Source organism: Bufo bufo, chromosome 2, assembly GCF_905171765.1.
Source record: "Bufo bufo chromosome 2, aBufBuf1.1, whole genome shotgun sequence".
NCBI classification, from domain to species: domain Eukaryota; kingdom Metazoa; phylum Chordata; class Amphibia; order Anura; family Bufonidae; genus Bufo; species Bufo bufo.
Window position 1 is genome coordinate 463,593,455 of NC_053390.1, and position 21,951 is coordinate 463,615,405.

The window sequence follows — 21,951 nt, forward strand, 5'->3', positions numbered from 1 at the left end:
TAAAATTTCACAAATTATAAATCTGCATCTAGGTCAAGCGGAAAAAACCTGAGAAGTCAATTGGATAATGGCATTATGCAGTACATGCAGAAAAGGGGCTCATATAGCAAAGAAAACAGAGATGTTTTGGAGAATTCCTTCCTAAGGCTGTGTTGGCATTGAGTAGAAAGTTTCCAGAGGGATCATGGAATCAGTAGAAACAGTGAAGTGGATGGGTGTAGATGCATTTATACATTTTCTTGATAATTCCATCCCGTAATAGAAACATTTTAATCCTTTTTGTCAAATCAATTTTTATTAGATTTTTAAACAAAACACATTTTAAATGCAGTTACAGAAATACATCAGCACAAAGATAAAATGGCAGGGCATTGGTGTAAGTCATAGTCTCTAGGACTGGGAGGAGTAAGTAAGTCAGGATCAACACACAGAGCTACCAGAGCTGGATAACTTAAAGGTGGTCCAAAGATCCCATGTTTGGGGAAATGTTATGTCTAGGTTTGTACTCCCGAATTCTTCAAAGCAATAAAGTTGACTAACTCTATCTCTCTATTTATGGATAGAAAAGGGCTCTGTGTGCTCCACCCTAATTGAATTGATAGTTTGACAACAATTTTCCCCTATTTCACTCTAAATATACATTACCACGTGGAAAGGCGAGTACTCTTTGGGGTAACTATGCCCCCACCGCAAAACACCCGCTCTGATGCCACACTACTGGTCCTGCAGAAAAGCTTGTCCATGGCAAACTTAGGACATGGAAATCAGATATGTAGTAAGTTCCTGTCAAGTTATCAGTAACCTTTTCAATAGATCCAGCGCTTTGGAATGTAAAATAAAACATAGGGGGCGGAGCTAAGCAGAGCATGTGAGTGGCAGCACGCCGGCCGAGCTCCTCTGCACCATACGGGGAAAACATCCTGAAACCCACATTACAACAGAAATGACTGCCTCCGTTCGACTCCCTAACCAACTGCCTAGCCCCTGGACTTCACTAGAGCGGACTCCCTGCAGCCATGGAGCTTCAAAAAAGATGGTAAAGCGGCGTAGAGGGAAATCCAAGATGGCGCCGGCGCGGCAACTCCAGGCCGCCAGTGCCGGGCAGCAGAGATTCAGCGTGCTGCGGCAGCCAGGCTAGAGAAGTTCGCCAGGACCTCTTCAGCGGCGGGGGGCAAAGGCTCCCAAAAGAGGCAAGTGGCTGCTAAGGGGGAAGGGCATATGGACTCTGATCCTGAAATGGAGTAGCCGTCTGGGGGATCTGTAGTCCAGTCCAATAGAATAGAACTATTGTGCCCTGATGATGGAGCAGATAATACTATGGGGGATATAGAGTCTGATTCAGACGAGCCTACTCTAAAAGACGTCATGCTGGCCATAAATAACTGTGGCAAGTCGCTTACTACTCTTACTGTACAAGTAGGAGCAATCAAAGATGATGTCACTATGGTACGCCAAGATTTGAGGAAACTGGCAGAGTGCACCATGGCCTTAGAAGATAGAATGGGTGCAGTTGAGGATACCTTACCCCCCTGAAAAGAGATATGAGAGAGTACGCCAGGCGGGTGGATGTCATTGCCGCCAAACAGGATGACCAGGAAAACCGGGCCCGCCGAAATAACATTAGAATGGTTGGCATACCTGAGAAGGCTTAAGGAAGCCACCCGGCTGAATATTTTGAAACTTGGCTTAAAAACAAATTTGGCACAGAGGTGTTGACGCAGTTTTTTGCTGTGGAACGGGCTCATAGAGTCCCTACCCGACCGCTACCACCGGGGGCGCCTCCGAGACCCGTACTGGTGAAATTACTGCACTACAGAGATCGAGACATTATTTTGATGAAAGCTAGGGAGTTGTCGGATCTCACTATTGATGGACATAAGGTGTCACTATACCCGGACTTCTCTCAGGAACTGCAAAAAAGGAGAGCGAAATTTCTGGATATAAATAAACGTCTACGGTCCCTGAATGTTGCATACTCCATGATATACCCTGCCAAGTTGCGGATAGTGGCCTTGGGGACTACGACTTTCCACGACAACCCAGAGGAGGCAAGGAAGTGGCTGGACTGTCATGAGCGACAGTTGGAGGCAGATCGAAACTGATGGCCGGAAGACGCGATGATAATCCAAACAATCGACATTGAGGGCATGTGGTGTGTCAGTTGGCATGTGTGACAGTATGGCTGGTGAGCTTATAAGTGGTTTAAAATGTGTAAAGCAGAGAGGCTCCTCCAACTTACCAATGGAAGGGTCATCTCGCATTGGGTTTAATACTTTTTGTTTTTGAGGTGCAAGAGGTGAGGGTGTATGTCGCATACATCGTTTATTCTCTAAGTGCGATAAAAATCGTTATCTGTTTTTCATATAGTTATATTTATTGCTAACATTGCCCTGCGTTTGGGGTAGATAGGTTAACCACTGGTGCTTGGCCTCGACGGTGGGTGCTATTGTGATCCCACAGGCCTGGTAACCCGGGTGTATTTGGTGTGGCCCCGCTGTTGAGACTATAGCGTCATCTTTTTTCTATTCGTTTAGGTAGTTTAAAGAAAGGGGAGATTTTCTTTTCCTTTTTGCTAATTAGTGTGTGTAAACTGTGACCATGTTTCGTCGATATTCCGTAGTCAGAGTCCCGGTACATGACATGGGGAATATATTGTGCCCTTTAGCAGTAGACACCCTGGGCTTCATCCGTTTCAATGTCCTGATGATAAAAATATTGTCATGGCAGGAATAGTTCACTTTCTCAGCTGGAACACTAGAGGAGTGAAGGGCTATTCTAGACAGTGTCAAACAGCACCACCCTGTGATATGTTGCATCCAAGAAACGCACTTATTGGAGGATCCAACAAAGCTGCTTAGTCCACATTGTGCTGGACAGTGCTACCAAGCTATGTATTCTACATATGCGAGGGGCGTAAGCATTTTAGTGCATAAATCCATAGCTTTTACCTGTATCTCGTACAAGATAGATAGAGAAGGGAGATATATCTGCCTGCACTGTACACTGAATACTACCCCGTGTGTGATAATAGGGGTTTACATCCCACCAACATACTCCCCACAGGTACTCAAGTCTATTCTGGCTTACTTAGGGCTGTTCACCCTGTCGGATCCGTCCTTCCGCTATTTCGCCGTGCCGGCGGACCGCCGCTCCGGCCCCATTGACTATAATGAGGACCGGGCGGAGCTCCGGCGCAGTACGGCAGTTCGCGGTGAGAGGCCGCCGGACTAAAAAGTCGGACATGCAGGACTTTTAGTCCGGTGGCCTTTAGCCGTGCACTGCCGTGCTGCTGGGCCGGAGTTCCGCCCCCGTTCCTATTATAGTCAATGGGGACGAAGCGACGGTCCGGCGGCACGGCAAAATAGCGGAAGGACGGATCCGACAGGGCAAACAGCCTGTCGGATCCGTCCTGCCGCAAGTGTTAAAGTACCCTTAGCGGACGTGCCAGATGTTCCAGTCATAGTTATTGGAGACTTTAACAGTATTGTTGACCCTACGTTGGACAAAATGGGAGGGGGCTCTCACTCTCCTAGGTGCGACCTCACCCCATTTGGAATGCTCCTACGGGAATCCTATCTGTTAGATTTCTGGCGGTTGAAAAATCCGTTGACGAAGCAATATTCGTGTGTCTCCTCTACCTATGACTCTTTATCGAGGATTGACCTAATATTAGGGAATGCTAATATGGGGCGCTTTCTCCGACATGTGCAATACTTACCACGTAGACTTTCAGACCACTCGCCGGTTCTGGCGATAGCTGACTTTCAGCTGACCAGAATACGGAGGAATATGGTCTGGGCGTTCAATCCGCACTGGTTACAGGTGTTGCCGGATCTTGGGGGCATAGGAGACAAACTGAAGGAATTTTTTGATCTTAATCTCCCGTCGGGGTCTAAACTGGTGGTATGGAACGCCATGAAGGCCTATTTAAGGGGGCTGTTAATAGGGGATATTAATGCAAAAAAACCTGAAACCAAATTAACGGTACAAAGATTGACTACTAAGGTGGAGCTCTTGGAGACAACACATGTAGCTGCTCCAACTGCGGATACTGAGACAAGGTGGAAGGATACACAGCAAAAATTTTATGACAAATTATTGCAAAATGCAAAGAATAAACACTTCTTCCAAAAGCAGGCCTATTATGAGGACGGGTAAAAAGCGGGGAGATTGTTGGCTTTGATTTCCAGAGCTCAGCAACAAACATCGTATATAGCGGCGCTTAGGGATTCGGAGGGAGTAATAAGAAATGATCCTGATGAGATAGTTCACATTATGCAGTCCTTCTACTCTTCGTTATATGAGTCCAAGACGACAGCTTCGGAGGGGGAGATACAGGATTTTTTACAGCGGCTGCCGCTGCGTACCCTTTCAGCGGAGCAAAAGAATATGTTAGATGCCCTGGTAACTCTTAAAGAGCTAGAGGAAGCTCTAGGATCCATGTCTAATAATAAGGCACCAGGGCGAGATGGCCTATCTACTGAACTGTATAAACGATATGCATCCATACTTTTGCCGCAATTGCTGGAGGTTTGCAGAGAGGCGAAAGAAGTGGGACGACTTCCTACCTGTCACGGCTGAGGATGGGGGAAATCCTCAGCCGTGCGATGCCAGTTGATGTTTTGGCTACTTGGCCAGGACAACAGGATTAGGGAGCAGGTCACCTCCTACAGCATCCCTAACCTGACCCTGTCTCCTACCTGCATGGGCCGACCTTAAAGGTAGGAGGACCCATGCGCAGGAACCTAGGAGCCCTGACTTACCCTCCGTCCGGTCCCTGGGCTAAGGAGCAGGGTAAGACAACCCACTCCTCCTAGGCACGGAGGAGCAGGAGTCTCAATGGCCAAGCTGCTGGAAAAAGGGGAACATAAACAGCTCTATGGATATGGCAGGTGAACAAGGAGTTCACCCTACCTGCCACAGCTTTGCTGACTGGATCCCTGTGCTGGCAGGGTGCAGATCACAACGCATCCCTACACAGGGACCCAGATCCATAGCTGCACAAAATCACAAGGAAACATCAAATAGACATCACACATAACTAGACATAAACTTAAATGTGACATTATGGTTATGACCACAGGGGTGGCTCTCACTGGCAGGTATAAAACACAGGAGGCTGCTACAGCTAAGCATGGCTGAAGAAACCTGCAGCCCTGGGAAAACAGTGAGGCTATATAGGCCAAGAAGCCACACCCCACAGTCGGACACACCCAGTGAAACACAAACACACTGGGAAGGGAGTTAACCCTTCCAGCACCAAAGAAGGGAAACACACACTTAAAAGGAGAAGTGTCCAAACAACACACACACTGTGGCTGTTGCCGCAGGCAACGACATGGGTGGCACTCATGTCCGGTCCGGGGAGTCAGCCCGAAGGCCGGGACACTGCCACCACATGTACACACAACGACCAAACGTTGCCACGGGCAACCACAGTGAGGGGAAGATGAAAGTGCACACCACACAAAACACAGAGTGTACACAGACATACATACACACACACCTAACAGAAAGATTGCTAGGTGCAACCGCATGCACAACATAGCAAGCTGCCACAATACAGCTCAGAGTGCTATGCTGCCACATACATACCGTTGCCAGCGGCAACCACAGGTGAGGCAAATACCACAGCCCTCACCTGTGATTGACAATCAAACTAAACCGCTGACAACTGCATGCGGTTGAGGAGTCACGGTCATAGCCATGGCCGTGACACTACCTCGATGAATGAGGCTATAATTGTGCTCATTCCGAAGCCTGGTAAGGATGATAAAGAGGCGGATTCTTATAGACCAATTTCGCTTCTTCAGACGGACGTGAAATTGCTGGCAAAAGTGATGGCAAACAGACTGAATCGGGTTATTACGCTGCTTATCCACACAGACCAGGCTGGCTTCATGCCGAATGCCTCCACTGCTGTGAATGTCAGAAGACTATTTCTGAATATTCAGGCGAGCCAGGTCCACACCTCGAGTGTGGCGGTCACGTCTCTTGAAGGCATTTGACAGTGTGGAATGGTGATACTTATGGCTAGTGCTTGAAAGGATGGGCTTTGGACGTCATTACATAGGGTGGGTACAACTTCTGTATGCTTCCCCGAGAGCAGTATTGTGGATTAACGGTCATTTGTCCAACTCCTTTGAGCTGCATAGGGGGACACGACAAGGGTGTCCCCTGTCGCCGCTTTTGTTTGCGGTGGAGCCCTTGGCGGAAGTAGTAACCGCCTTTAAATATTTAGGCATTCAAATAACTCCTGATACAAGGGATTACGAAAGCCTGAACTTAACTCCACTGCTACATACTGTAGATTCAAAAATAAGGTGAATACATGGGTCAAACTGCCACTCTCAATGGTCGGGAGGACCAATCTCATAAAAATGATACTGATGCCCCAGTTACTGTACCTTCTCCATAATACACCTTGCTGGATCCCGCTTCTTTTTTTTAAATAAAGTAAATGCCCTGTTTAGGGACTTAATTTGGAAGAAGGGTATCCCTCGTATTAAACTTACTACTTTGCAAAGACCTAAAACGAATGGGAGCCTGGCCTTACCAGACCCGTGGTTATATTATTTAGCAAGTCAGCTACAAATTATTAGGGGATGGGGGAATGTAGAGAAGATGAATACGGCAGGGAAGATAGTGGGCTATCTTCTGGGACGGCCCTGCTTGTTGTCTACGCTGGAAGATGGTACCTTTCACACCAAGGGGGGTCAATATGGTGTCCTGCGTACCATTTATAAGGTGTGGTGGAAGGCCAGAAGCATAACAAAAATCTCTGGTTATATGATGTATACCCCGATATGGCCTAACTTCATGTACAAGGAGTTGGACAAACTTACAGAACTACAGGTGTGGAACTCATATAACCTTGATAGGGTGGCTCAGTTATACTCGGAGGGTACATTGAAAGAATTCATGCAGTTACACAAGAATTCAATATCCCTAAAAAATTATTTTATTTGTATTTGCAGCTTAGACACGCTATAAAGGCACAGGAAAAATCTGAAAAGATTGCCCCAGCACCAAAACATAGTATTGTAGATCTTACAGCAACAAGTGGTACTACTAATGGGGTAATATCACTTCATTATAGTGTACTTATTGATATGCAACTCAAGAAAACATCTCTACAATTGTATGCCAAGTGGAAAACTGATATATCAGCCCTAACTGAGGAACAGTGGGAAGGAGTGTTGGGAGATTGCCCGCTGTTAGCTGTAAGTGAAGGGCATAGGGTCTCCCAATTATACCTATTGCATAGGATCTACAGAACGCCAGTAGTCCTTAAAATGAGGACCTAATTCATCTCATGTGGAACTGTCCGAGACTGAGACGGTACTGGACAGAGGTCATAAAACTAATAAACACTGTTTTTGATGTTAGCCTAGATGTCACACCCTTACCATGTGTACTAGGATATTTTGAGATTTTGCCGGGCATGGCAAAAAAGAAGCTGGCTATTATGCGGATTCTCTATCAAGCTAGGAAGAGTATTGCATTCCACTGGATAGACAGAGCACCAGCGCATACATGAACTGGTGGCTAGAGTACATAATTTAGTCCAAATGGAGAAGTATGTTTACCACAAGAGAGGCTCCATAAAAAAATTTGAGACAATCTGGTTTTCTTGGATGCAACATTACAGGGATATATATAGCCCCTAGGTTAGTCACAATGTGATACTCTATTGTTATAGCTACCGCACTAGGGAGGTATGAATGCAGAGTGACTGGATGTCATGTTCTACCTGAATGTGCGTTTTGCGAGACAGATATACGCGATGTGCCTCGGGATATGGGGCACACTGTGTGTATGATTGTGCATGGAGATCTACTGCCGGTCTCGTTGTTGGATTTATGGACTTTGGACTCTGGTCACAGGACTATGGGAAGGGAAGGGGGGGAGATGGGAAGCGGGGGGAGGGGGGCGGTAGTTTTTTTTTTTTCTTTTGTTGGGTGGGGTTTACTGTTGTCCTAATATTTTATTGAAAAAAATAACAAAATATCTGATTCAATTTTTTTAAAAATAAAACGTAACTTTTATTTACATGAATAAAAAACTCCAAGGTGTCCTCGGGGCGACGCATTTCGTGCAGATCGCGCTTCATCGAGCCCTTTTTTTAAAATTTGTTACTGAAGTCTCCCATGACCCCAGATCCGGGGGATTCATCTGTGCTGCATTTTTCTTTATATTACGGGAGTATCTGGATTAGGGTGAGCTGTGCAAAAAAAACAAAAAACATTTTTATGTTCTCTAGAACTGGAGTTGCAGCTTTCAACACTCCAGCTGCTGTGACACTACAACTCCTTGCATGCTCTGCTGTCTGTTCTACCTCCCTTTAGAAGTGAATACAGCATTCTGGGAGTTTCTGAACAGCTGCAGTGCCAAAGGTTGCTAATCCCTGCCCTAGGATTAGAGATATTTGCTCTATTGAAAAAATACAGTACAGATGTCCTGTACCACCAATTACACTATGGTTTAGTTTTGGAAGACTATAAAAAAAAAGACAAGAGTTTATATGGGACACTCATCTGGCTCTAGAAGCCATTGAGATGGTGAGCCTCTCTAACCAATCTAATTCTCTAAGGGGGGAATTGACAGTTTAAAAAAAAAAAAAAAAAGCTCTGGTGGTAGCACAAAAGGTTTGACTGAAGAAGGGATACTGTACCCCTCAAAGCTGAAGGGAGCAGAAAAGTAACTGCAACCACTGCAGAGGTGGTAGATGCTATATCTGTCAAATCAGGACATTGAGCAACTGCATCCAAGCAAAAGCTATCTCTCTCAGAGAGTTCGTGGTGGTCCAACCGGAGAATTAATTCTGTGGCAGGCGCAGCACTATGAAGTGCTTTTTGTGCCATGGGTGGCATTAGAAGAATTTTGATATCTCTGACTTTTTAGTCTAACCAGACTGTCTACTACTCTGTAATTCCTCTAGCGCCGTTCTATGGAAGCAGTAGGTTTAAAGAGCACACCAAATGCTTGAAATAACTTCTTTATTAACTTCAGCTTTTCTTCATATATAACACTGCCGCCTCCGCTGCAGCAGATAATCCATGTACAAAACACGTGTTGAAAAGGTATCACAAAATGGTGGTATGCATAAGATGGTGGTTCAACTGTTCAATCTTGTCATTCAACATAAAATGGTGGATATATTTCTCTCTTGAGTATCTGTACTCTCACTTTAAGTTATTTAGGCACTTTATGATCTCTCTGAGAGGAATATCTGAGGTCTAACTAATAGTTCACTTTTTTCGCAATTTGCAGTATGCAGTTAGCAGTAACTATTTGCAGATTGGTTGAGTATGATCTGGTATGGTTGTATGCAATTTGGATTGCAATATGGAATTTGAATTTGGATTGTGAACTTTGTAGTTTGCAATTGGTGGAACTGTAAGCAAACATACATGTGCAAGGCCGATTCATTGGCCTGTATTTGTGGGAGGGGCTCGGCTGCCTACTTCAACGCCTAGCGCCCCTCCCACCTTGTACGTCGTCGCAGCGTTTCAGCAGCGATACCTGGCAGTGAGAGGAGTACGGCGTACCTGGAGATCCTGGTGTCGGCGAGGGTAAAAAGCTGCTTCTCTGCAGCGTGCAGTTTTAGAGTCCGGCCGGCGGGGGGTCGGCCCCCTAGGTGAGGGGGGGCACACCCCCGCACCGGAGCACAATGCCAGGGAGTTGCGCGGCTCCCCGCGCGGTATGGGTGCCCAGCCGGCGGGGGGTCGGCTCCCCACGCAGCACACGATTCAAACAGGCGGGGGGCGGGGCCCATGGTGAAGGAAGGGCTTCCCCTGGCTGAAGGAGGGCCCCCCGCACTGGTCCACTCTGCCAGGGAGCTGTGCGGCTCCCCACGCGGCACACGATCCAAACAGGCGGGGGGGCGGGGCCTATGTTGAAGGAAGGGCTCCACCTGCCCTGGTGCACAATGCCAGGGAGCTGCGCTGCTCCCCACGCGGTACGAGTGTCCAGCCGGTGGTGGGTCGACCCCTGGCTGATGGGGGGCTCCTGCGCACTGGTGCACTCTGCCAGGGAGCAGCGTGAGCTCCCCACGCGGCTATTGTGTAAAGGTGCAGGGGACACCGTGTCCCCACTCCTCATCTTCAATAAAGGTAAAGAAGAGGACCGCCACTCGCAAATAGAATTTTCGCTGCTGTGGTTTATTCAGTCACTTATAAACACATAGTGACGCTTTTCAGCACATAGAAAGTGCTTTCATCAGACCATTTGCACCGCAACCATCACAAGGCAGTGCCGACCCTTATCTTCAATACTCATCTTCAATAAAGTCTGGCACGGACCGCCGTGCCGTTAGTTAGGCAGGGGTCAGGGGTGGGAGAACTAGGCTCAGTCAGGGGGAGCAGATCATAGGCGGTGGCTGGCTTCCTTCTGCCGGCCGTACATAAGGTTTCCAAGGGGGTTATTTAGGCACAGGGTGTTAATTACTCCATGCAGGTGATTGCAAGGTCTCCGGGGAGGGGCGGGTTACAGAGTACCGCACGGTCTACAGGCCTGGTCCGCCGTGATCAATCCTAGTGGAGGCTGCTGGTCAGGAGCCTAGGTTCGCTCGTGTCAGTGTTAAGCCAGTACGGTGTGGCTTGCTGCGGTATTTTCCCCTCTCTAGGTTACCAGGTTAAGCAATTTTTTGTTTGCAAAGGGTTAATTGTAAAAGAAATAAATAAAATACACAGTGCTGCTCTTGTTACATCATTCACGTTTACACATTTGCATGGTTTCCTCACGACGTGTGCACAATCCAGGGTTGATGCCTTAATTGTTTTGTTTCTAGGTCCAAACCTTGTCTCGGTTACATCCTGAATTGTGGCTTATCGGCAAGGTAGTGGGAGTGCACGTCAGGGAGGGGGGAGGAGAGAAGTCACTAGCTTGGTTTGTGTCTCATGCACGTCCAGGTCGTGCTGTATTACAAGCGTTTCTGCGGTTGTCAGTCCGTAGGTATTCTGAGCGGGTAAGTGCATGGTCTCACCCTCTGTGTGTTACCTTCTGGGTGTCGGTTCCTGGCCACTCCTCCACGGTCCTCCTGTTGTCTTCTTTCGCGTGCGGAGTAGCACGGTGGGTGGGGCACTCTTCCGCACACTGTTGGGCAGGTTCATTGGTGCTTGTGGTCATGCAGTTTCAGCCGATCGATTTACGTTACTGTCTCCACAGTTGTGATGTCACACGCATCTGATATCATCGAGGCGTCTGTGGATGAGAATGTGGCAGGAATGTCCGAAGGGGGCAGTATACTGTCCCTGCGAGCATGGACTATCCCTAGGCTTACTTCGGAACTGACGAATAGGGGTATCCCTTTCCCGGCTTCCGCCAGGAAGGCGGAATTATATCGGATGTTGAAAGACTCTGTGGCACCACGTCAAGATGATCTCTCCATGACCACGGTGCAAACGTCCCTCACCCAGTTGCATGTCATGCTGAACAGCTTAACGTCAGCTGTTACTACTATTCAAGTGAGGTTGGAGTTCGTCGAGTCTCGCGGCTCGGTCATTCCTGTTTCTCCCCCTGATGTACCCGTTGCCGCCACCTCTGCAGCGGGGGGAACACGTACTACCCTGGCTGTTCCCAACGTTTCTCCTTCTCATTTTGTTCCGGCCAACATCAGGAAGGATATCTTAGAGGGTAGGGATGTTAACCTTGCTTCTTTGTTGATAGCCTCTAGGGACTTGTCCGACAGTTAAGTTATTGCTTGCGGGGAAGTCTCGGTCATGCTGAGAGGCCTTGACCACAGGCTCAACTGCAAGTTGACGATTCCAGAGTTTGTCATGGCGTTCAGCCTTTTCAGAGATGTAATATGTTCTGTTAGGCCTGACAGGAGGGAAGAACTCTATCTGTACCTTTTCCGAGTCACAGAGTTGGGATATAAGTATGGAGGGTGCTCGTTTTACGATTACCATTGCTCTTTTGCAGCCAAAGCAGCGGCAGCGCTAACGCCATAGGCGTGCGTAGCCTATTGCATTAGGGTGTGCACCCTAAAGCACAAACACAGACGCAGCGCACGCACCTGTGTATGTATGTATGTATGTATATATATATATATATATATATATATATATATATACACAAATACACTCTGTATACATACAGACCTGCACTATCAATATAATGAAGGGAGAAGAAATCATTTTTAAACCTACCGTATTTTTCGCCCTATAAGACGCTCTATTCGCCCTATAAGGTTTTAGAGAGGGACAATAAGAAAAAAAAAATTCATTACACCTCAGGTCAGACCACCAATCAGACCCCCAATGTCAATAAGACCCCAATAAGACCTCAGATCAGACCCCAATGTGAATGACCCCCAATCAGACCTCAGATAAGAGCCCCAGTGCCTCATATCAGCCCCCAGTGCCTCATATCAATCCCCCGTGCCCCATATAAAATAAAATAAAAAAACACTTTCCCGCTCCGGACGCTGCCGCTCCTCACCGCTCGCGCTCGGTAATCCTCTTGTACAGTATGTTGTGTGGGCACGCACAGTGTGAGGTCACAGCGCAGCCTCACACTGTGCGCAGCCTTCACAGTGGAGCGCATGAGGACCAGGAAGAGGTGAGTATAGTGCTTCCTGGCCCTCTGGTACTAATAATTTGATTAGTATTCGCCCCATAAGACGCAGGGGCATTTCCCCCCCACTTTTGGGGGAAAAAATGCATCTTATGGGGCGAAAAAGTGCAGCACGGGGGTGACAGAACCAGTGTTCCCTCTAAGCCTTGGCAGCTGCTGAGCGGGATCGGCTCAGAGCTGGGCACAGCGCCATCAAAGGTGGGCGATAGGAAAACCTAAGATAATTGTCACATCAAAGAGCATAAAAACCACTGCGCCATCCCATACAATACAGTATAAGCCCTGCACCATCTCGTACAATATACAGTATAGTCCTCTCTGTGATCACTGGACATTGCTCTCCATATATAAACCATACAGGGGGAAAAATCTCATTGATCCAGAGAACTTACATAGAAAAACTAATAACCAAGAGGCTAAACAAAACCCTGTTTCTGACCCTTATGTTAAAACATAACTTTCATTTGATTGCTCTAATACCTAAAGGAAAAATTATATTTTTTTAAAAAGCTGCTGTTTCTCTAGATTACATTATGTTGATAGTAGTGTTAATAGAGTCTCAAGGGTCTATAAAAGCAGCTACACTATTTTTGAAAACCTTTGAGACTCTATTAACACTACTATCAACATAAGGTCATCTAAAGAAACAGTAGGTTTTAAAAAAAAAAAAATTCCTTTAGGTGTTAAAACATAACTTTCATTAGATTGCTCTAACACCTAAATGGAAAAAAAAAAGAATTTAACCTGCTTTTTCTCTAGATGACCTTATGTTAATAGTAGTGTTAATAGAGTCTCAAAGGTCTGTAAAAATAGTGTAGCTGCTTTTATAGACCCCTGAGACTCTATTACCACTACCAGGGCCGATCCTACACGGGGTGCAGTGGGTGCCCCGCACCCCAGCGCTGCGGCCCTGGTGACAAGTGGGGGCGGCCGCGGCCGGCGGCAGGGCAGAGCAGGAGATGAGCGCCTCCATTGCGGAAGCGCTCATCTCCATAGTCATCTGTATTGCCGTCCTCAGGACGGCAATACAGATGCCTGTCTGTGCTGCGGCAGAGGAGGGAAAGGTGTGTCCCCTCCTGTTCCTCTGATAGGCTGCCGGCTTAGTGCTGGCAGCCTATCAGAGGCCGGTGATGGCGCGATGACGTCATCGCGTCGCCTGAGCCGTATAGCGAGGGACACAGACGGAAGAGGTGGCCTGCATCGCATCGCATTGCTGGAGGTAAGTATAAGTGTATTATTTCTTTTAATTTTTTTATATAGGTACAATACTGGGCTGGCACATGATAAGGGGGGCTACTGGGCTGGCACATAAGGGGGGCTACTGGGCTGGCACATAAGGGGGGACTACTGGGCTGGGCTGGCACATGATAAGGGGGGCTACTGGGCTGGCACATGATAAGGGGGGACTACTGGGCTGGCACATGATAAGGGGGGACTACTGGGCTGGCACATGATAAGGGGGGACTACTGGGCTGGCACATGATAAGGGGGGCTACTGGCACATGATATGGGGGGCTACTGGCACATGATATGGGGGCACTCTGGCTACTGGCACATGATATGGGGGCACTCTGGCTACTGGCACATGATAATGGGGGGGATCTGGCTACTGGCACATGATATGGGGGGGGGGGGCTCTGGCTACTGGCACATGATAAGGGGGGGGGGCTCTGGCTACTGGCACATGATATGGGGGGCTACTGGCACATGATAAGGGGGGCTACTGGCACATGATAAGGGGGCTACTGGCACATGATAAGGGGGGCTACTGGCACATGATAAGGGGGCTACTGGCACATGATAAGGGGGTCTACTGGCACATGATAAGGAGGGCTACTGGCACATAGGGGGGCTACTGGCACATGATATGGGGGGGCTCTGGCTACTGGCATATGATATGGGGGGCTCTGGCTACTGGCACATGATGGTGGGGGGGCTCTTATTTCTGGCACATGATTGGGGGCACTCTGGCTACTGGCACATGATATGGGGGGCTCTGGCTACTGACACATGATATGGGGGGGCTCTGGCTACTGACATGATATGGGGGGGCTCTGGCTACTGGCACATGATTGGGGGCATCTATGGGGGCACATCTTACTGCAGATTATTGGGGGGCACTATAGGGGCATCTACTGAGGCTAAAAAAGAAGATATTTTATATGGGGGCTCTGTATAGGGGCATTTTATACTGGGACACATTATGGTGGGTACTATGGGGAAGGGGGGGCACTATGGGGGTCATCTACGGGGGCACTGAGAAGGGGTATTTTATATTGGCACATTATGGGAACATTAGCTCAACTGGGGGCATTACAAATGTTTTGCATATTATAAGGAGAATTATTACTACTGGGGGGGCATTATGGTGGGCTTTATTACTCCCCCATGGTATGACCCCCTAGTAGCAGCACCAGCCTCTCCCTGCTCTGCTATCCCTCTGCCCTTTCTCCAAATCCTTATTATGAAATCTTTCTCATTAGGTTAAAGCACAACATCAGCTCCGCCGAGCCCCCGGCCAAAGTGTTGAAGTGGCGTCCGAGATCCCCAAGGGCCAAGTCAAGTAACTGTAAGTTTTTATGGGGGTTCTACAAAAGAGCTATCGTGGGGCAAAGTTCATATTCGTGTTTACACACGTGTTTTAAAATGAATGCTTTCTCCTATTATAAACAAGTAAATAATGACGCAATGCTGTGGGGCTGGTGTGCAACTTTTTCCAGGGCTGGTTTTTATCCCCAGTCCGGCCCTGGCCGAGCGAGCAGCCGGGACTTTTTTTTTTACTTTTTTTTTTTTTTTTAAGCCGAGCAGCCGAGCCGCCGATTCGTGGGGCTGAAGTTGTTGCCATAGAAACATTGTAAAGGGGAGGAGTTAGTAAGATAACCACGCCCATGTGGGGGCGCCAGAAATATTTCTGCACCCAGGCGCCTGTGACCATAGGATCGGCCCTGACCACTACTATAATGTCATCTAGAGAAACAGCTTTTTAAAATGATTTTTTTCCATTAGGTGTTAAAGCAATCAAATGAAAGTTATGTTTTAACATAAGGGTCAGAAGCAGGTTTTTTTAGCCTCTGTCTTGGCTATTAGTTTTTCAATTCATAAAGCTCCACATGGAGCTCCCACCGAGCAGTAGTTAGAAGCCTGCAGGACACTTCACATGGGCACTTCACCTGGGCACATGGTGATGGCTCCATTCCTATGCTGTCCCTGGCACTTCATCAGCAGCAGGGGTGGCGTGCTTCCTGTATTCATAATAACTGAAAAGGAAGCTACTGCTGCTGTGTTCAGCTCCCGAGAGGAGGGGGTGTGAGAGGATCAGCCAATAGCAGGGCAGCCAGCTGATACTGGCCAATCAGCAGCCTCCTCCCTTATAACAGAGCTCTGTAATGTACAGAGCTCTGTTATTGGAGATTTCAGGCATCAGCTGTATTGCTCTGCTGCCTGCAGTGCCGCACATTGTAAACCTCAAGTCGGCTTGATTAGGGTGTGCCGAGGCACACCCGGCACACCCCGTGCGCACGCCTATGGCTAACGCAGTTTCAGTTTGTTACAGATTGGTCCAACTTAGACACCGAGTTATTTTGCAGGCATTTTGCTGGTCTAAAAGCTCCTTCCTGTTCTTCATGTCAGTCTATCTTTCACTCAGCCGAGTGGTGCCACAAATCAGCCGCCAGTATGCCGTCCTACCCTTCCGGTTCGTCGGCCGAGCCACTCGATGTCTTCAGGGCTCCCAGCTCAGTTGACAAGTTAGGCCGGCCCATTGTTCAGTTGTGTAGGGCCCAGATTTGTAATAATTACAATTACGCATCTTGTAATTTTGGTTATTGCCGTTTGCTGCACATCTGTTCCAATTGCTTCAGGGCCCATCCCAGAGTCGCATGCACATTAAAGTCATTTAAAGCCTACATGAGTGTGGTCAATACCGATTGTTTACAGGGATATTTGCAGGGTCATCATAATCCGGGGTTCGTGCAGTTTCTGATTTCAGGGTTTTGCGAGGGTTTTCATACTGGGCTAATCACGACACCAGAGTTCACGTATGAGTGCAGGAACCTTCAGTCTGCCGAGAGGAATCCTAGTGCGGTAGACAAACTAATTGAGACCGAATTGGATAAGAGTTTTTTGATCGGTCCTTTTAAAATACCCCCCTTTTAGCGGTGGAGTGTTAGTCCCATTGGGGTGGTCACGGGTAAGTTTAGCAAGAAGGAGAGACTTATCATCGACCTGTCAGCCCCACATGGTTCCCACGCCCCTAGTCTTAACTCCCTCATTCCTTCAGAGGAAGTGGGCCTGAGGTATTCTTCTATTGACCAGGCCATCACCATTATCACGCAGTTAGGACTCAGAGCGATGTTGTCTAAGGCTGATATCTCTGATGCCTTTAAATTACTTCCCATTATGCCAACGCTCTGGCAATGGCACGGCATCAAGTGGAAGGACCGATACTACTTTTCCACCAAACTCACTTTCGGTTCTAAGAGCAGCTCGTGGCTCTTTGATCAGTTGGCTCAGGCCCTCCAATGGGTTTTAGAATATAAGGTACGCTGTGAATTTGTTATTCACTATTTAGATGATTTCCTACTGATCGAGAGGCCAGGGTCAGTCCCCTTAGGGCTGGGGAGATTGTTGAGATGTTTTTCCCAGTTAGGTGTCCCGGTCTCCCCCAAGAAAGTCGAAGGCCCGTCCACAGTCATCACTTTCCTGGGCATTGAGCTAGATTCGCAGTCCATGTTAGCCAGGTTACCGTTGGACAAACTAGTTAGGATCAGGGAAGTCATTCACAGGTTTTCTGTCACAACCGTGGTCACTAAGGCTGATTTACAGTCGTTACTGGGTATGTTAAATTTCGCCATGCGTTTCATCCCGCAAGGCAGGTCGTTCATCTCTCGCTTGCTGGCGCTCCTGGCCACAGCTCCGGAACAGGACAGCCCAGGCCTTAGCTGACCTACACATGTGGGATCACTTCCTTTGCCAGTAGAACGGGGTGTCCTTGTTTATCCCTGAGTTGTCTAGCCAATCCCCTGTAGTCTTTTCGGATGCGGCTGCTAGCTCAGGTTTCGCTGCTATTTTTGGCACCCACTGGGTCACAGTCGAGTGGCCTGCTGAGGTGAGGCAAATCCCAGGGTTCTTGAAAACCTCAGCACTTTTCGAACTGTACCCCATTGTGGTGGCCGCCTGTGTTTGAGGCAGCAGCTGGGTAAATCGCACAGTTTTGTTCGTAACCGACAACGCTGCGGTGGTAGATATCTTAACTAGTGGGTCGTCTAAGGCGTCTTATGTCATGTGTCTCTTGAGACGTCTAGTTCAACTCTCCTTGCAACATCATTTTTGTGTTAGTAGTACGCATGTGCCAGGTTCTGAAAATGTGGCAGCTGACACTTTATCGAGGGCTAATTTCTCCCTTTTTTTGCAGGTCATGCCAGAGGCAGATGTTGTGGGCGCTACTGTCCCCCCTCACGAGTCACTAATACTGGGTTAACTGGTCACCTAGAGACGGCCCACGCTTTACTAGCCAAGTCCCTTTTCGCCAAATACGGCTAGGGCGTATCGCACTGGGTGGAGGGCATTTGGAGGTTTCAAGGAATATGCCCTCAAAGGGAGTCCAGTTTTGTGGAGTACATCCTTGCCTTCATTGGCTTCTGCCACTCGGAGCTCAAGCTGTCCCACAACACGGTGAAGACATACTTGTCGGGGGTGCAGCATTTCCTCTCTGTCAGCCATCCTGAACGGGCATCAGTGTTTTCTGTGCATGCTGTCAAAGCTACGTTGAGGGGTTTGAGCAGATGTGGACCAGGAGGCCAAGTACGCAGACAAGCTGTTACTGGACTGCTTTTCTGTAACCTGTCTGACATCCTGGATAGGAACCCTTTCGGGGATGTTGCCCAGCCTGGTGCTTAAATCTGCTGTTTATTTAGCCTTCTATGGCTTCTTGAGGCCTGGGGAGTTTACTTGTTCCCCTGATAGTAGAAAGTTTCTCACAGTCAGCCAGTTGGTCCAGAGTCCAGAGGGTTACGTGCTACTGCTGAGGACGTCCAAGACCTCGCAGATGGGTCCCCCAGTCCCAGTGTTCTATTTCCCCACGTCTCATCGATGGTGACCTGTCAGAGTTCTTTGTCAGTTGCAGACAGCCTTAGCTGGGTTCAGGCCAGATAGTCCACTATTGCCTTTCGGGGTGGTACCACTCACTACTCATCAGTTCGTGTCTCACGTACGCTCCTTAGTTGCCAGTTTAGGCAGCGACCCAGCTGCGATCTCAGGACATTCATTCCGTATAGGTGCAGCATCCGCAGCCTCCAAGAATCAGGTACCGGCGCATGTCATCCAGAAGTTAGGTCGTTGGCGCTCCTCGTGCTTTAGCCGCTATATACCTCACCCCAAAACTGAGATGTCAATGGCTTTCCAAAGTCTGGTTTTGTGATTTATGCTGTAATAAATTACTCCTGCTACTCAGCATGTCTTTTGCCCTCTTTCAGGCGTCCCTACTACGGCACGGTTGTGGCATAACTCTAACCGCTTAGGGGCAGGGTAGTCTAGGTAGGATGGGGTGCATTCTGTTGGTTGCCACGACCACAAGTGTAAGGTCGATTTATTGGCCTGTATTTGTGGGAGGGGCTCGGCTGCCTACTTCAATGGCTAGCACCCCTCCCACCTTGTACGTCGTCGCAGCGTTTCCCCACCCACCCTTACTATCCACTACTCTCAAAGGGGATGCCCTCTTTCAGGCGTCCCTACTACGGCGCGGTTGCAGCATAACTCTAACCGCTTAGGGGCAGGGTAGTCTAGGTAGGATGGTGTGCATTCTGTTGGTTGCCACAACCACAAATAACCAGTATCACTATATTAACAGTAGGAACATTATATAACTGTTTTAAATACCTATTTTGGCCTCTTGCTTCTATAAAACACAGTTACATAGAAACATAGAAACATAGAATGTGTCGGCAGATAAGAACCATTTGGCCCATCCAGTCTGCCCAATATACTAAATACTATGGATAGCCCCTGGTCCTATCTTATATGAAGGATGGCCTTATGCCTATCCCATGCATGCTTAAACTCCTCCACTGTATTTGCAGCTACCACTTCTGCAGGAAGGCTATTCCATGCATCCACTACTCTCTCAGTAAAGTAATACTTCCTGATATTACTTTTAAACCTTTGCCCCTCTAATTTAAAACTATGTCCTCTTGTAGCAGTTTTTCTTCTTTTAAATATTCTCTCCTCTTTTACCTTGTTGATTCCCTTTATGTATTTAAAAGTTTCTATCATATCCCCTCTGTCTCGTCTTTCTTCCAAGCTATACATGTTAAGGTCCTTTAATCTTTCCTGGTAAGTTTTATCCTGCAATCCATGTACCAGTTTAGTAGCTCTTCTCTGAACTCTCTCCAAAGTATCAATATCCTTCTGGAGATATGGTCTCCAGTACTGAGCACAATACTCAAAATGAGGTCTCACTAGTGCTCTGTAGAGCGGCATGAGCACCTCCCTCTTTCTACTGGTAATTCCTCTCCCTATACACCCAAGCATTCTGCTTGCATTTCCTGCTGCTCTATGACATTGTCTGCCTACCTTTAAGTCTTCTGAAATAATGACCCCTAAATCCCTTTCCTCAGATACTGAGGTTAGGACTGTATCACTGATTTTATATTCTGCTCTTGGGTTTTTACGTCCCAGGTGCATTATCTTGCACTTATCAACATTAAATTTTAGTTGCCATATTTTTGACCATTCCTCTAGTTTTCCTAAGTCCTTTTCCATTTGGTGTATCCGTCCAGGAACATCAACCCTGTTACAAATCTTTGTGTCATCAGCAAAAAGACACACCTTACCATCGAGGCCTTCTGCAATTTCGCTGATAAAGATATTAAACAATATGGGTCCCAGAACAGATCCCTGAGGTACCCCACTGGTAACAAGACCTTTGTCTGAATATACTCTATTGACTACAACCCTCTGTTGCCTGTCCCTCAGCCACTGCCTAATCCATTCAACAATATGGGAGTCCAAGCCCAAAGACTGCACTTTATTGATAAGCTTTCTATGTGGGACAGTATCAAAAGCCTTACTAAAGTCTAGATAAGCGATGTCTACTGCACCTCCTCCATCTATTATTTTAGTCACCCAATCGAAAAAATCAATAAGATTAGTTTGACATGATCTCCCTGAAGTAAACCCATGCTGTTTTTCATCCTTCAATCCATGGGATTTTAGATGTTCCACAATCCTCTCCTTAAGTATGGTTTCCATTAATTTCCCCACTATTGATGTCAGGCTTACTGGCCTATAGTTGCCCGATTCCTCCCTACTACCTTTCTTGTGAATGGGCACAACATTTGCTAATTTCCAATCTTCTGGGACGACTCCTGTTGCCAGCGATTGGTTAAATAAATCTGTTAATGGTTTTGCTAGTTCAACGCTGAGCTCTTTTAATAGCTTTGGGTGTATCCCATCAGGCCCCTGTGACTTATTTGTATTAATTTTAGACAGCTGGCTTAGAACCTCTTCCTCTGTAAAGACACATGCATCAAAATATTCATTAGTCTTCTTTCCTAACTGAGGTCCTTCTCCTTCATTTTCCTTTGTAAAAACTGAACAGAAATATTCATTGAGGCAGTCAGCTAGTTCTTTATCTTCTTCTATATACCTTCCTTCTTTTGTTTTTAATTTGGTAATTCCTTGTTTTAGTTTCCTTTTTTCATTTATGTATCTGAAGAATGCCTTCTGGCCTTTTTTCCCTGACTGAGCTAATTTCTCTTCTGCCTGTGCTTTGGAAGCTCTTATAACTTGTTTGGCCTCTCTCTGCCTAATCCTATAAATTTGTCTGTCATCCTCGTTTTGTTTTTTTTTTTATAATTCCTAAATGCTATCTTTTTGTTTTTAATGATTTTGGCCACTTCTGCTGAGTACCACAGTGGTCTCTTCCTTTTTTTGCTTTTACTGACAAGCCTAATGCAATTTTCTGTTGCCTTCAATAGTGCCACTTTTAAGTAGTCCCATTTCTCCTGGACTCCAATGAAACTGTTCCAGTCTGATAGGGACTTGTATACCACTAATCTAATTTTAGAAAAGTCTGTTTTTCTAAAATCTAAAACTTTTTTTTTCGTGTGGTGTGACTCAGTCACTGTACTTATAGTAAACCACACTGACTGGTGATCACTAGATCCCAAGCTTTCCCCTACAGTAATATCAGATACCAAATTCCCATTTGTGAATACTAAATCTAAAATGGCCTCCTTCCGGGTTGGCTCCTCCACTACTTGCTGTAGAGATAATCCCAGTAGGGAATTTAGAATATCTGTACTCCTGGCAGAACTAGCTATTTTGGTTTTCCAGTTTACATCTGGAAGATTGAAGTCTCCCATAATGATACCT